We start from the raw sequence: 15138 nt of genomic DNA on the forward strand, positions 1-15138 counted from the left end.
CAGAGGAAACATCTACTTCAACCTGGCTATAGGAAGCCAGGAAAATTAAATATTTTGGGAGGAAGAAGAAACCCACAGAGTTTTACATATTTTGGTTCATTTTTAGAGAGCAATGCGTTTTAGGAATGGAATTAACTGGGGTGTCCTGGCACCCCTTCCTGCTCAGCAGCACCTCGACTGGGCTGCACACTCCTGCGAGCTCCTGGGCTGCCCCAAGGAAAATGCCATTAAAGAAAATACAGCTATTTTTAAAGGTAAAAGGACAAATTCTTCTCCCAGTTACACCATTGACCTCATGACTTTCCACAGGGTTGGGCAGGCACAGCTCTGATTTGGGGCTATTTTGAGCATCCTCTGGAGTCACCAGACACCCAGCAGGCAGAACGCACAGAGGAGCGGGATGAGGCCCTCGCCTCCAGACCCAATCCATTAACACACCCATAATTTTCACTGACTACAGGGTAAAATTAATCCCCTGTTTAAGTAAAACTCTTTAACCAAAACCCTCCAGCTAGCCTGGGGCTGGAGGGGACACAGCTACTTCCCCCCATATAAGCACAGCCCCGAGTGGGGCTGGCATCCCCACTGCCATCCCTGCTCGCTCGCCACCGCTGCTCAAGCATTACACATGTGCATGTAGTACGAGCTCATTCAGGGCTCTTCCACAGATGAAATATTTAAATGGTTTATACATTACTATCCCTTTTAATTTAAATAAGATGGAATTGCTATAAACTGACTTGGGCTGACTTGATCTCTCCACCACTTTTTTTTTTTAATCTTCTACCTGAGTTTCATCAGGCTGTCATCCAGCATGATCTCAGAGCTTCAGGAGCACAATCCATGCTGGTAAATGGATGGAGACCTCTAGGAAAGCTCAGATGCTGCACAGTGATGAGGAAGCACCTTTCGCTCTCTCTTGAGCAAGCGCCTGGGCTGGCGTGGCTGAAGGGATATCACATATCAAAAGGGAGGCAAAGCCTGGACTTTCCCAGCTGGGAGAAGCACTGCTTGCCTTGCCACCTGACCCAGCCTGTTCGCATCACCCTTTTTGGGAGCTGCTGCTCTCACCCCCAAGGCAGCAGATGCATTTTAGCTGCTGGTGACACCAGTAAAAGCAAGACCCAGGGCAATCTCTGGAAGACAAGACACAACCAACACTTAATTATCTGCTGATGTGCTCAGACACAACCTAAAACCTCCAAGAGCATCATGCAGGGAGGAACTCCCCAGCACACATGGTCCAGGGCAGATCCTACCACAATGCTTAGGCTTTCATCCCACTGCCATGCCCAGCTCCCAAGCGTCCCAGGAGGCTGCACACATGCACTAACTTCATTAGCAAACTCAATGGACAATGAATGATCAAAGCAACCAGCAATTCTACCCAAATTCAGCCCCATGTTCTCACCCTGGAGGCCAGGGGACCCAACTCTGCTGCCCCTGGTGCAAGGGGAGAGAGGACACATCCGCAGGCAGGGAGGGAAGATCTCTCCCTTGGATTGCAAAAGCCTGAAGATGGAAAACGCTTACAGCTGTGTACGCATCCATATGCATAAGAGAACAGGCCCTGATCCAGCACATGCTTACGTCAATCTGCCGTCACCAAGATTTAGGAGAACATTTAAAATTAAGCAAAAATTTCCTTGCGCTGCAAAACTAAGGACAAAGAAAGGAAATAAGACTCTTGGTTAGAGCAGAAGCAGGTGTCAAAGTACTTAGTGCCAGCACAGGCTCCAGCACCAACACCTCAGGTAACCCTGGGCATGTCACTTCACCTCCAGGTCTACCCACTGAATGCAGCTGCCAGCTCTCCAGGCACGATTCCCTTTTACCGCTATAAGGGGCTCTCAGATGGTCACAGAAAACCTGACCAGCTTTGAAGGCTATTTCCCATGTGGTCCCCATGGCCAGCTCTTTACGTGCTGTTTGCAGAAGAGCAGGTCACCTGTAACTCAGCAGCTCCAAGGAACTCCACAAGCCCTGGCTCTGAGGAGCTGCTTATAATCTAAACCACAGAAGAAAGTCAGGATTTGCAACAATATTTCAGATTTTGCCTGCTGAAAATAAAGACAACAGCATTTCAAAATAAATGGGGAGAAAAGCGAGATCAATAAGTGAAACACACTTATTTCCCAAGCCAGCCTAATTAAAATGAAGTGTATTACTCCTTTCACCATCACAAGTTCCAGTGCAAAAAAAGGGTGTGTTGTCCTAAGGGCTATACAACATGATGCTGCTTTATGGCTGGTTTGTTAGTAAGCTAGGGACTGGAAAGGAGGAAAAAAAAAATCAGGACAGGAACTAGTAATTCTTCATTGAGAGAGAGGGGGGAAAGCCATGCAGAAAGTTTGGGACTTTTTCTTATAGCCAATGTGGCATTTAGAGAACCTACAACTGATTTCACAACTGGAAAGGATTTTAATATAGAAGAGGATGTTTCTGCAAAACCATTAGCGAAGCTCAAGATTAGCAAGCTAACCCACGCAGTAAACAACATGACAAACTTTGATAGGATGGTGGTGTTCACTTCGTGAGAATTTCTTGGGGAGCTTTAAGAATCGCATCCCACAGACTTATTTCTCCTTCTTTCTTTAAAGATGAAGCAGTTACACAAACTCCACAGCCTGATTTCTGCTCCTTTGTGAATTGGGACAGCTGTTGAATCGTGTTGCTTTATTGAAGTTTTCCTTTTACTCCTCTGTGGTAGATGTTCTCCAGAAGCAGTTGCATTATTCCTGCGCCCACACATTTCCCTAGACAAGGTAAATAGGAGCCAGGCTGAGTGAGCAACACAGGATGGGCTCAGCTGGGTGTCCATCCCCACCCAGCCCCTTCGCACCCTGCAGTTTCACTCCCACCTGCCCGCACAGCAGAGCTGGGCAGAGGCACAGCTCAGTCCCGTGCCCACCTCAGTGTCCTGCTCTGTGGTGCAGTTTGCAAAGAGCCTTTTCCTAGCACAGACCAGGTCCCCACAGCCTCTAGGGAAAAAAATACTCAAACCCAGGCAGCATAAAAGTTCAATGGTGCCATAAAACACAAGAGAGGCTTGAAGTCCTGGATTTTAAACAGAAAGCCACTGCCAGCAGCTCTCTGTCCCCTTGGGCCACACGCCAGACCTTGCAATTCACTGCTCAGTGCCACCTTCCCAGGAGAAGGCAGCTGGAAGGGACATCACTGCAGGGCCTCCCTCCATCCCCAGGAGTTAATTGGCTCAGCAACACCAGCGGTCACATCCCTCGTCCTGCGAGCCCTGATGGATGCCCTGTCTGTCACCCTCACTACATCTGCCCGCAGTGTTTGTACCTGCCACACGCTGACCAGGGGCAGCACGAGGGTTATGGAGTTTGTTTCCAAGCCACATCCTGGGGCAGGGATAAAGCAGCAGCAGGTATTTTTATATCCCAAATCAGATGTTCAATACCTTTTTTTAAATCACTGCCTTTTTTTGCATTAACAACTTTACTCTTTTTGCTATGAGAGCTCAGAAGGGTGGGTGGGAAATGCCCCTTCAGTGCTGCTCCACACACACCCCTGCTTTTACTCAATGATGAAAATAAACTACTTCAACTCAGCTGTCCCAGGCTTTTTCCTTGTGATCAGACTGACCAACTGCCCAGCCTGGAGAGGGAAGAGTTAATGAATAATGTCACAAGATGAGCACTTGGGCCATGCAATTACCATCTCCTGCTAGAATACCTTGGTGAGCCAGCACTGAGCTGAAGTTGAGACATTTATCCTTTGACAATGCTCTATCGCAACAACTTTATTTTGATGATACTGGATGATTAATGCTTACAGCCGCTGTCATTTCCTTTGATAGATTTTGGGACTGTGGAGTGACATTTGCTCAATGCACCATTCTTGAAAAGCTGCACTCACTGTAGCATAGAGGAAGGAGATGCTCCATGCATCCAGCCATCAGCAACCAGACTTTCTGCAAGCTGCAGGTGGCCAGGAGAGTTACTCTGAGGAATATGGGGATGCTGATGGAAAGCCTTGCCTGGTAAAGGCTGCAGGGCAAGAGGAAGGTGTGTTAAACAGCCAATGTTGTAAGAAATGGCGAGAGTTTATCTTATCTAGTGGAAAGAGAAGAGACTGTCGGTCACAAACAGCACAGCCCTCAGAGCCGTAGCAGACGGTGCCTTTTTGCCACAAACACATTGGAAGATCAGATCCCGAGACTCTCCAGGGCTGAGTTGCAGCCATACCGAGCTCTCACAACTGCTCTTGAAGCCAAAAAGCATCCAAAATCAGATCAATCAATAAGACATTTGTCTGTGTCTTGTTTTAACTGTAGCATTCACTAATGGCAAAAAAAAATAACCCATACCTTGGAAACTTTAGTCTTAACCTCTGTGCTTCCAAGTTCCCCTCCACCTGTAACACGAGGACAAGAATCATCTACCTCACCCGGCTGTTGCAAGGGTTTCCTAATCAATCAGCTCATTAATTCATGCAAAGCATTAGATAGACAGCAGATGGATGGCTTTACACAATAGTCTCTTCTACAGTGAAATATTTCTACTTAATTCTCTGCCAGCAGCCACCTGCCTGCTCCCATCTCACCAGCACAGAGCGGTCCAGTCTCACATGGGGACACCCAGGAGGTCTGGGGTAGCGGGGTCTCCCCCAGACCCCAACGGCACCTGGGGCCACATGGGATTCCCTGGCTGGAGACACCCCTTTCACAAGGCTTCCTACAGATTTGATTTTCATCTCGTCATATTTAAAAGCTGTCTCAGGAGCATAATGATTTTAAATTCACTCACCGCCACAGTCAATCAATGGAGCAGCGGCAACTGCTAGTGCCTCGCTAGCAGGCGGTGATGAATGGGGCTTTCGAGGCTGCATCACTTGCCTCCAAGCAAGAGGAGAGCGTGGGCAGCAGGTGGGGAAGAGAAGCAAAGCCAGAAACAAGAATTAAAAGGAAGAAACAGGGTGGGGGGTAGGAAAGTCCAACCTGCTCACTGCAAACTTGAGGCAAGCATTCATCCGCTCCTGGGAGGCACAGCTTGGAGGGAGCAGTCTTGGCTTGCATTAGTCTCCCTCATCTCTTATTTCTCATCCTATATTTGTAATAAATGTATTAATTGGTTTATTTAAGATAAGCGCTAACCCCAAACCTGGCTTGTGCAGAAGACTGGAGCCCTGGCTGCCAGCCTCCACCCTGCACATGTGCCCCTGACCCAGCTTTCCCTTCCAGGAGGAGCTGAAGAGCAAACATCCAAGAGCAGCTCTCAAGAGCATGTCTTCCCTCAGGACAAAGCCATAAAGGGCACAGTGTTGAAGGCATTATCCCTCAACTCATCCCATGCAGCAGCAGACAGACACAAGCCCCACCGGATGACACACAGCACCCTGTGCCTCCCCATCCCCGAGCAGCTTCGGGTGCCAGCAGCAGAGAGGAGCAGCCCTGCGTGCTCGCATCCATCCCAGAGACCAGAGGGACAGGAGCACCCATCCCTGCAACTACCATGAGTTTCCAGGGAGAAAAAAAAACAATTAAATGCACACAAAAATCCCCCTGCCTGGGGGAGCCCAAAGGGCCTAATCCTGCTCTAGCATGCTGCCAATCGCCCTGCACTACTGAGAAAGGATGCTGCTCAGCCTCTGAAAGGAGCCACTTCATCTGGGCTCTTTTTCTCCCTCTTTCTCCAATTACAGGGTCAGGTCAGTACTGTGCAGCCTGTGAGTGTAAAAATATTCATAATATGGAAAACTGGTATTACCAAAGAAGCTGCAGTTTGTGGCATGAGCATCACGGCTGGGTGTTACAAGTCCCACAAAGCAGAGAGGGGACAGAGTCAAAAAATGAAACCCACCACACCAGCAAAATAAAAATAAGAGGCAGTAAAAGTAAATTAATCATGTTGCTCCAATTTGAGCAAACACTAATTAAGAATGTGTAATTGAATTAATGCATTATTTAGAAACCCCAGCAAATCCTGAGCAGGGATATAAATACATTATAGGGTTCCTTTGACATCACATATATCTCACACCTCACTACCTGCAATTTATTTTAATGTCACCAGAGTCTCCAGATTTATTTACGTCCTTGTCACTCACCACTGTTTTGCATTTATCCTGTATATCTATATCCTCTCTCCTCAATTCCACACACCCAAGTACTCCACATGGGGCAGCGATGACTATTTCATAAGTTGAAGCTGTGTAATAAATTAGCTCAGCTCATCAGCTGCTTCCCCTCCCTATGCCCAGTAGCCACAGGTCTGGGTCTAATTTGTTTAGAGCCTGGAAAAACATCAAATGCCTCATTAAAAAACAAATCCATCTTCTAGAAATACATTTTTTCTCCAGCCTCAAGTGTCAGTTTACTCCACATTACTCTGGGAAAGGCCCTGCACAAGCAGGATCTAAGCCTGGCCCAGAATAGGTCGAGAAACAGATATCATCACACCTTGGAAGTTTCAGGAAAGAGGGGGAAAAAAGTCAGCCCCTTAAAGGTTTCACAGCAGATGTTTGTACCTGCAAAAGGTCTTGAGATATTGCATTTGCAGCTGGGACAGTTTACTAGTGCTTTGAGTATTTAGCAAGAGGCTTTACATACATTATTCTTCCCTCCTTCTGAGCACTTCACAGCAAGGCTTACGGTTCTTAACTACACCTGCATTTCTAGGAAGAGATACAAATACAGCAAAAGGAAAGAAAGAAATCCAAAGAAATTGTTTAAAACCGCTAAAGACACTTGTAAGGAAAGCAGCATGAGACAATAACATAGGCAAATCCAAGTTCACACGCATATAGCTCTAGGAAAAGGAAAAAAGCAGCAGCATTAAAGTGTCTTGTACTTGGGTATGAGCATATTCTGTAGCAAAATATGCATGCTGTTTATAAAACATATTGGAAGACTTTTCCCTAAAAGATGCCATATAAAGTATAAAATTTTATTATCTCTGCCTGTCCATTTTACAAAGATATACACAAACAAGTTGCCAAATCTGCCTGCAGTTTAACTCCATTAAATCCAACGAATGAGTTTGGCCCACAAAAAACTCTGCACTTACTGTAATAAAGCTAAAAGCTGATAGCAGCTGATACAGTAAAACACATACATTTCCATACACTTATTTCTGCTGATTTAAAAATACGAGTGAGCTACAGAGATTGCCCTTGTCCAGCTCCTAAAGAAATGCTGAAATGGGGGTGAAAAAAAATGCAAACCTTGGAGTTTTCCCCTCCACTTCCCCTTAAGCACAAAGGCAAGAAGGGCGGAGGGAAGCCGGCGGGGTTGCGTTCATTTGGCTTTTCCCACCAAGAGCCCTGAGCGGACACGACGCGCATTTGAACAAAACACCTTGCCAACAGTTTGGTCCCCAAGTTGGGCAGGACCGCACCCAGCAGGAACAGGGGTCACAGGTCTGGACCCCATCCTGGGACACCCGCTTCTCCCCCACTGGTCCCCAGAGGGGAGAACATGCTCAGGCTCCCAGGGCAGCAATGCGGGATGCTCTGCTCCCCAAGGCAGCTGGCCACAGTTCCGATTGCAGAGGGCTTTCCTCATCATCAGCGGTTCTCCGGCCACTGGGTCATCCTGAATTATACCTTGAACCTTGTATTGCATGGGGGACCACGCCAGGCGGTACAGAGGCCAGATCCAAACAACAGACTGTAAGCCTCCCCTGATTAATAGGGCATTTTTTGTTTGTTGAGGTTTTTTTTTTTTAATGCATGCAGCTTTCTCTCAGGTTGCTGTCATAACCACACCAACTCCCATCTCCACCTCCCTGGCCTCCTCCCGTGTCCCTCCAGCTCCCTTACACAGGCTGATACGCACCCTGCGCCCTCAGTGCCACCTCCTCCAGACCCTCCTGCCCCAGCTCCTCATGGTGCACAGAGACTCCAGCTCCCCCTCACCTGGAGCTAACTCTCACAGCTCCTTTCTTAGATCTTTATTATTTGCTTCCATTACAGGGATGTCTCAGGGACCCAGACAATCCCTGTGCTGGGGGCTGTGCATACGTTCACCACTCTAGCAGCCAAACTACACCTCACGTATCATTTCATGCTCTTCCTCCTCTTTCTCCGCACTGAGCCTCTGCCACCATTCTCCTGGGGGCGTAGCAGACATGGGACCAAGGCTCAGGGTCTCCACTCCAGCCCCTTCATCCCAAGATCCCCACAGCCCTACCGCTTTCACAGCTCAGCCTCCTTCCTCATCCACAGTTTGGGGCCGTGCATGGCTCCATAGCTGTCCCACTGAGCCCCACCCAGGTCCTCTCCTTCCCACCAGCCTCCTCTGGGCCCAATTTGCTGCTGACCACCACACCTCCATCTCACCACACCCAGACACTCAGCCTCAGTACTGTCCTGCCATCAGGCTCACTCAGACTCTCCCCAGGCCCTAGGTTCATAACACCAAAAAATCCAGCAACCATACCAGATCATGCAAAACACTGCTCAAGGCTGTGCTCCCAGCTCATACCCCCTTGCAACCCCTGGAGTAGCTTCCTCCCTCCTCCACCTCGAAGCCTTGCTGATAACTCCAGCAGCTGCCTCCCCACACCGCCCCCCCCCCCCCAACAGCTCAGAAAGGCACAGCCTACCTGCAGCAAGCCCCCAGCCCCACATCCTCTCCTCCTGAGGCTCCTCACTGCCCTGCAGCAGCTCCTTCTTAAGCTGCTCTGCTCCACCAGGCTTCCCAGTGCCCTTTGCTGAGAAACCACGTAATCCCAGGCTTTTGCTACACCTGGAGTTAACACCAATTCACAGCTGAGTGCCAGCAGCTGGGATGCTGCGGGCACTGCTGTGCTGCTGTGGCTTTCACTGGCACGAAATCCCGACCCTGGAGCAGCCAGCAGAGAAACTCCACCTGGACCAGCGCAGCTGGGATGCACTTGGCTGCTGCTTTCTGTGTCCCTCTCGGACACGGGGCTTCAGTGATGTAACCCGCTCGCTTGTCCCCAGCACATGCATGGGGAAAATAAGCATTGGAAAAAAATGCCCAAGAACGGGGTTGAGACTTTACAAACAGGCGGGAGAGCACTGGGCTCTCCAGGGCACAGACTGCGTGTCCTGTCCCTGTCGCAGCTTCTCCAACCTCAGCGCTACATCCAGAGCTCGACTCGGAAACCTCCGAAGCACTGGCCACGTCCTTCTGTTTGCATGCGTTGTGCAATCCTATATTTAGCATATGATGGTAGAACCGAAATAAATAATCCATAGCTCATAATAATAAACCTTGCACCTCGAACAAGCCAAAAGCCTGACCTTTCATAGTTAAGCCGTCCTGGTGAGAGGTTAGATCTTGTTTTTTCTGGTCATCAAACAGGAAAGCATTAGCCAGACAGGGAGAACAAGCTCTTATCTAGACCTGATTTCTCTCCCCTCCAGGGGATCCTGTAGGATATTTCAGTTCTCTCTCACTCGCTGTATGACTCTTCCCTCCCCCAGTTGCTTGAAATCAGCCAAATTCACAATCTAATCTGGCCGGGAGTCAAAGGGGAGAAAAATCAAGTCCTAATGCAGTGACTACTTTGAATGGGGAATTGAAGCCAATCAGAAAGGCATTATTGATCCCTGCTCGGAGCACCTCGGTCAGGGAGGGGAAAGCTGCGGGCAGCCGCAGAGCTGCCCACCGCAGCCAGCCGGGGCTGCCCTGCCAGGCCTGCAGCTTTCCCAGCGCTCGCCCGGGCTGGGAGCCGGCCACGTCCAGCGTGAGTTCCCTGCCTGTGCGTGTAGGCAGGGAGAGCGCACACCACCCCTGTGCCGGCACCGGTGAGCACCCACGGCGTGCACTAGCCCACGTGTGTGCGAGAACGTGACCCGTGTGCTACCTACCGCGGTGTGTTTGTGTGCAAACACTTCTAGCGTGCATCGCTTTGGAGTGGACCCATCTGCGAGAACAAGGCTGCTACATCAAACGGTGTGTGCGTGCGTGTGTGCACAGCGAGGGCTACATGCATTTAGGCAGCGTGAGTGCGGGGCAGCTCTGTGCGAGAGCCAAGGCAGAGGCTGCAGGGCAGGGAAGGGGGTGTGCATGTGTACGTATGTGTGTGTGTACCTGTCCCCCCTCAGCCGCCCGCCTGCGTGACCCGCAAGCACAATCCCTGCGGCAGGCAGGGGAGGCAGCGGGGTGGCTCACCCCGGGCAGCGGGGCAGGTGCGGCAAAGGACGGGGAGCAGGCGGACGGGGCTGGGCTCAGCTCTGGGCACCCCTGGGTGAGATCCCGATGCTTCGGCCGGCGTTAGCGCTGGCTACACGCTCCTCTGCCTTATGTAACCACAGCAGGGACGTAGCGGCAAAGGGGGGACCGAGACCGGGGGGAGAGGAGCTCCCCTCTGCAACCCCTACCAAAGCAAAGGGCGCCGGAGCAGAAGCCGGATGCCCCCGGGGAGGTAAATCCAGACGCCGGGCCGAGGCAGTTGCATTACCACCGGCTGGGCTGGGCCCGGCTCGGGGCTGGGTCCGGTGCAGGGCTGGTCCGGCCGCCGGTGCCGGTCCCCGCCGGGGAGCTGCCGCCCCGCTCGGCAGGGCCAGGGCACGGCTCCCACCGCGGCGTGCAGCGCCGAGCACAGCCCGGCCGGGCCGAGCCGCTGCCTCCCTGCCCGGAGGGGGCTGCCCCGGGGAAGGGGCTCAGCCCGGCGCCCGGGAGCGGAGCCCCCCCCGGAGCCAGCGGAACGCGGGGCGGCAGCACCGGAGGGGGAGTCCCGGTAAGTTCGGGGAATCCCACATTTTGCAAGGGAAACATCCCCCCTAAAAAAAACCGCAACCCACGCGGGGTCCCGGTGGCTCCTGTCCCCCCCTCGGGCTGTGCCCCCCAGCCTGCCAGCCCGGGCACCGCGGGGCCGAGCGGCCACCGGCACCTCCTTACCTGCCGGCGTCACGTCTGCTGCTGCCTCCCTGCTCCGGCTTTTCCTCCTCTCCTCCTCCTCCTCCTCCTCCTCCTCCTTCTTCTTCTTCCTCCTCCTCCTCCTCCTCCTCTCTCCCTCTCCCTGCTGCTTGGGGCTCTTTATGGAGATTCATTCATTCATGCCTTCCCATCGGTCCCTCAGCGTTTCCCTGCCTCCCGGAGGCAGAGCGTGTGACGCCTCGCCCCTTTCCAGCCACTTTCTGCTGTCACAGAGCGGCGCTGCCCCAGCCCGGAGGGGCGGCCGGGCTGGGACACGCGTGGGCAGCGACGGGCCGTGGGAGCGTCCCCCAGCGCGGGGGGTGGGGGGTGGGCGGGCGTGGGCACGGCGCCGACCCGCCCTGGGGGGGTACGGGCGGCCTGCGGCGCCCGTCACCGGGGCGTCGGGTCGCCCCCAGGGCTTTCGTGCTGCCCTCCGCCCTCTCCATCCCACGCCACGCCGCTGCCCATCGCCGCTCGCTCCCAGCCGGCCCTTCCCCGGCCGCCGAGCAGCGGCTGCCGCGGAGAGGGCGCGGGTGGGCCCGCAGTCCCCGGCCGGCCCCCCGGTAACCTTCGCCCCCTCTTTCCCTCTCTGCTCGCCCCCGCCCCAGCCCAGCCCATCCTTCCTCCTCCTCTCCCGCTGCCTCCGCACCCGCGGCAGGACCGCAGCCCGCTCCGCGGAGCGCTGCCCGATCCACGCGGCTTACAAAAGCGCTGACTCAAGCCCGGGGAGGAGCGGCTGAGCCCGGAGTGGGGAGCCAGGGCTCCCCGGCCAGCCAGACCCTGGCCCCCCCCGGCCGGTCCCGTCCCCCCCCGCCCCGGGGAGGACGTCCCCATCCCGGGGGCTGCTCGCTCTTCAGGCTACCGGGCAAAGCTCACCCCTGCCCCAGCCTCCCCCAGGACGGGGGTCCCTCCGCTGCCCAGCGCTGCCTGCCCTCCCGCTGCGCTTCGAGGGGGCTGGGGACACGCTCCCGCACCCCCCCCGACGGCACCCCGCTGCCTGCACACCCCGCCAAGCCGGGGCAAACCGGGGGGTCTGGGGGGGTCTAAGCCTTGCGAGGCGCCGGGCAGCACGGCGGGAGGTGCTGAGGGGGGTGTTATTTTAGGTGCTAAACTTCAGGGGGATTGCCTCCTCTCTGGGCAGGCACGGGGTTATTCTTTGCAGCCAGGCAGGGCGGAAAAATCCGCTTTTTCTCTTAAAGACTCCGTCGGAAATTTGAAGAGCAGCGTCTGGGTTTGGGCGCTGCCGGAGCCTTCCGAGCGACTAACCGTTAATTTGGGGTGAAACCTCTTAAAAACGCTCCCCGATGGGCCCCGCCCGCTCCCCGGTGAGCCGTGCCGTTTCCACAGGCGGTGCCACCCCCTTTGCAACGTTGCCATCAATTTCGATTAACGATCGCTTTATTCACCGCTGCAAACTTCTAAATATTTAATACAGTGCAAACCGGCCCCGAAACGCACGGAGCTGACGGGAGGAGGCGAGTCCCCGGCTGGGGAAGGCGGGAGCGGCTGCCTCCGGCTGAACCCGGCGGCCCCGCTACCTCTGCCCCCCGGGGAGCCTGTTGATATCGGTCGTCCCGTTGCCCCCCCCCCTTCCCCTCCCTCCGCTGGGCTTCCCCGGGGCTGCAAATCACAGCCTGGACGTGGGCAGCATCGCGGCTCCCCCGGGCTGCCCGGCCCGGGGAAGGCAGGGACGAGCGGGGATGCGGAGGGTTCTGGCCGGGAAGAGCTGGAGGAGGAGAGGAGGGTGTGGGGGGGAACACCCCGACGGGCCCGGCACGTCCCCAGCACCGGGACGCTGCTGCCGGCCGGGTCCCGCCGCGCACGGGTGGAGCAGCCCCGCTCCGCATCGAGCGGGACGGGGGCTGGGGAGCGCCGGGGGTTTGGGCTGGTTGGAGGGGTCCTGCCCGGGGAGGGGGGGTCTGCCCCCTCCGCCCTGCCATCCCTGGGCACAAGGGCATCCCCTCGCCCGCAGCGTCAGGCGGGACCCGGGCGGGGGGTCCTTGCACAGGGACCCCCCCCAGGGAAGGAGGGGAGCGTCCCAGCCCCACGCCGGGGAGCGGACGGGGCACCCCTCCTCAGGCCGCCCGCGGGCCCCCAGCCCCGGCCGGGCTTCATTAAAATGCAATCAAGAAAATTCTTTGGCAACTCCGGCCGCGGTTTAACACCGGCTCCGCCGACTGGCGAGTGCGCCGGTCCTCCGGGCTCAGCCCGAATTTGGGACTGAGACGGAACTTTACAGCAACATCTGTCATTATAATTAAAACTGCAACACACCCACCGGGCAGGAACACGCTCCCGTCCGTCCCCCCACCACCTTTTTTTTTTTAAAGAAAAGCACGCGAAAGCGGCTCAAACTCATGGACAGGCTCCTGCCCCCCGCCTCCCCGAGCCATCAGCCACGGCAGCCGTCCACCCGCCCGGCCCGCAGCCGCACCGGGCCACGATGCGGGGCCGCCGCCGCCCCAGGGACCGGCCCCCGGCTGGATGCGGTGTGTCCCCCACCCGGACCACGGACACCCCCCCCCCCCAGCCACCGCCGCCCTCCTCCGCTAATTTTCTTTAATTAAAGCTCTAGGTGCGGCACGTTTCGCGAGGACAGAAATAGCCGCGGAAGGAGCGCATGTGGGGGGGCAGGTCCAAACTACCGGCGTGGGAATGCAGAAGGGACTGGGGGGAGCAAGGGGAGCAGAGCCAGGGAGCGGCTCTACCACAGCCCCCACCCCAAGGCCCGGGGCCGCCGGGGTTATCTGGGGTGGTGGGTGAGACCCCCCCCCGAGCGCTCCGTGCGGCGGGGAGGGAATGCGGGCGGGAGCCCCCTGCCCCCGGGGGGGCCCTGCTGCCCGCCGCACCGGCTCTCCCCCCGCAGTACAGGGGCTTCCCGCTGGCAACAGTTGCCGCGGCGGCACGCAGCGGCTCCCCCAGGGCTGCTCCGGCTCGGGCGCACCCCGCAGGCGGTGGGGAGACCCCGAAACGGGGATCCCCCATGGGCAGGAGGGGGACACGGGCCAGGCGGCCGGCGGGGTTCCCTCGGCTCCGCGCCCCCAACCCGGCCGGGGGCAGCCGCTCCGGGCCCGACCCCTCCTCGCACCTGGAGGAAGAGGGGAGCAGGAGCGGCTCCGGCCGAGCCCGGGGACCCCCCCGCCCGCGGAAGGGAGGGCGCTCCGCTCCCCCCCCGCCGCCTGCCCCGCGGTCCCGTCCCCCCCCCCGCCGGAGTCCCAACCTGGGTTGCAGCCGCGAAAAGTTTGGCGACACGGAGCGGCCACCGGGGGCTGCGCGGGGCTCGCCGGGCAACGCGGGGCTCCCCCGGGCAGCGCCGGGCACCGCGGCGGCGGGGAGACACCGGGCGGGGGCCGGGGCGGGGGGCTCGGGTCGGGGTCGGGGCCGGGGCCGGGGGGCAGGGCAGGGGGGCTGCGGCGGGGGCTGCGGGCGCACCTACCTGCGTCGGCGTCGGCGGCGGCTCCCGGCGCTCGGCGGCGCGCCCAGCCCCGAGGCGCGGTGATGGGCGGCGGGCGCACCCGCGGCTGCGGCTCCCCGCGCCCCTCCAGGCGGGCGGGCCGGGGGCAGGAGGCGGGCAGGGAAATGCAGCCGGAGCCGAGCAAATCCCAGCGCTGGAGCCGGCCTCCGAGAAGAGAAGGGCTGCAGCTCCTCACTGCGTCAGGCGGAGAGCCCTGCCCGTGCAGGCGGCGCCGGGCAGCGCTGCCAGGCCCGGGGGGCTCCCATCGGCGCGGCTCGGCTGCGATGGGCACGGCTCGGCTCGGCGCGGCGCGGCTCGGCTCGGCTCGGCTCGGCTCGGCTCGGCACGGTGGGGCGGCGCGGCGCGGGCCGGGCGGAGGTGTGCGGCTCGGCTCGGCTCGGCTCGGCTCGGCTCGGCCCGGCTCGGCTCGGCCTAGCACGGTCCGGTTCGGCTCGGCTCGGCACGGCCCGGTTCGGCTGAGCCTGGCTCGCCTGCGCCCGGTGCGAGCCGGCTGTGTCCGGCCGCGCTGTCACGGCACGGAGCGATAAGCGGCTTGGCCGGGAGAGCCGGGCTGGCACCGGGGGAGCGGGGAGGGCGTGTGTGCGTGTGAGACACCGTGTGTGTGACACCGTGTATGTGTGTGTGTGTGTGACTGTGTGCGTGTGTGTGACACTGCGTGTGTGACACTGGGTGTGACACTGTGCATGTGAGACATTGCGTGTGTGGCACTTGCATGTGTGCGGCACTGTGTGTGTGACACCTTGTGAGAGCGGGGGGGTGAGGGTCGGGGTTTGTGAAGGTGTGAGTGTGCGTGTCGGGGGTATCTGCC

At 57.3% G+C, this 15138-nt stretch overlaps 1 protein-coding gene across 5 annotated transcripts in view; it reads right to left on the reverse strand.

Moving 5' to 3' along the window:
- ELFN1 (extracellular leucine rich repeat and fibronectin type III domain containing 1) overlaps nt 1-14862 on the reverse strand; it is a 110415-nt gene extending 95553 nt beyond the window's left edge. For 4 of the 5 annotated variants that reach the window (XM_072878196.1, XM_072878191.1, XM_072878194.1 and 1 more), the window contains exon 1: nt 14292-14862. The gene's annotated coding sequence lies outside the window, so the exon portion shown is untranslated. Of the gene's footprint in view, nt 1-10837; nt 10886-14291 lie in introns of those variants that run through there. The other variant, XM_072878192.1, reaches the window with a different exon arrangement.
- Nucleotides 14863-15138: the final 276 nt, after the last annotated feature.

The sequence above is a fragment of the Ciconia boyciana genome, chromosome 13, assembly GCF_034638445.1.
Source record: "Ciconia boyciana chromosome 13, ASM3463844v1, whole genome shotgun sequence".
NCBI classification, from domain to species: Eukaryota; Metazoa; Chordata; class Aves; order Ciconiiformes; family Ciconiidae; genus Ciconia; species Ciconia boyciana.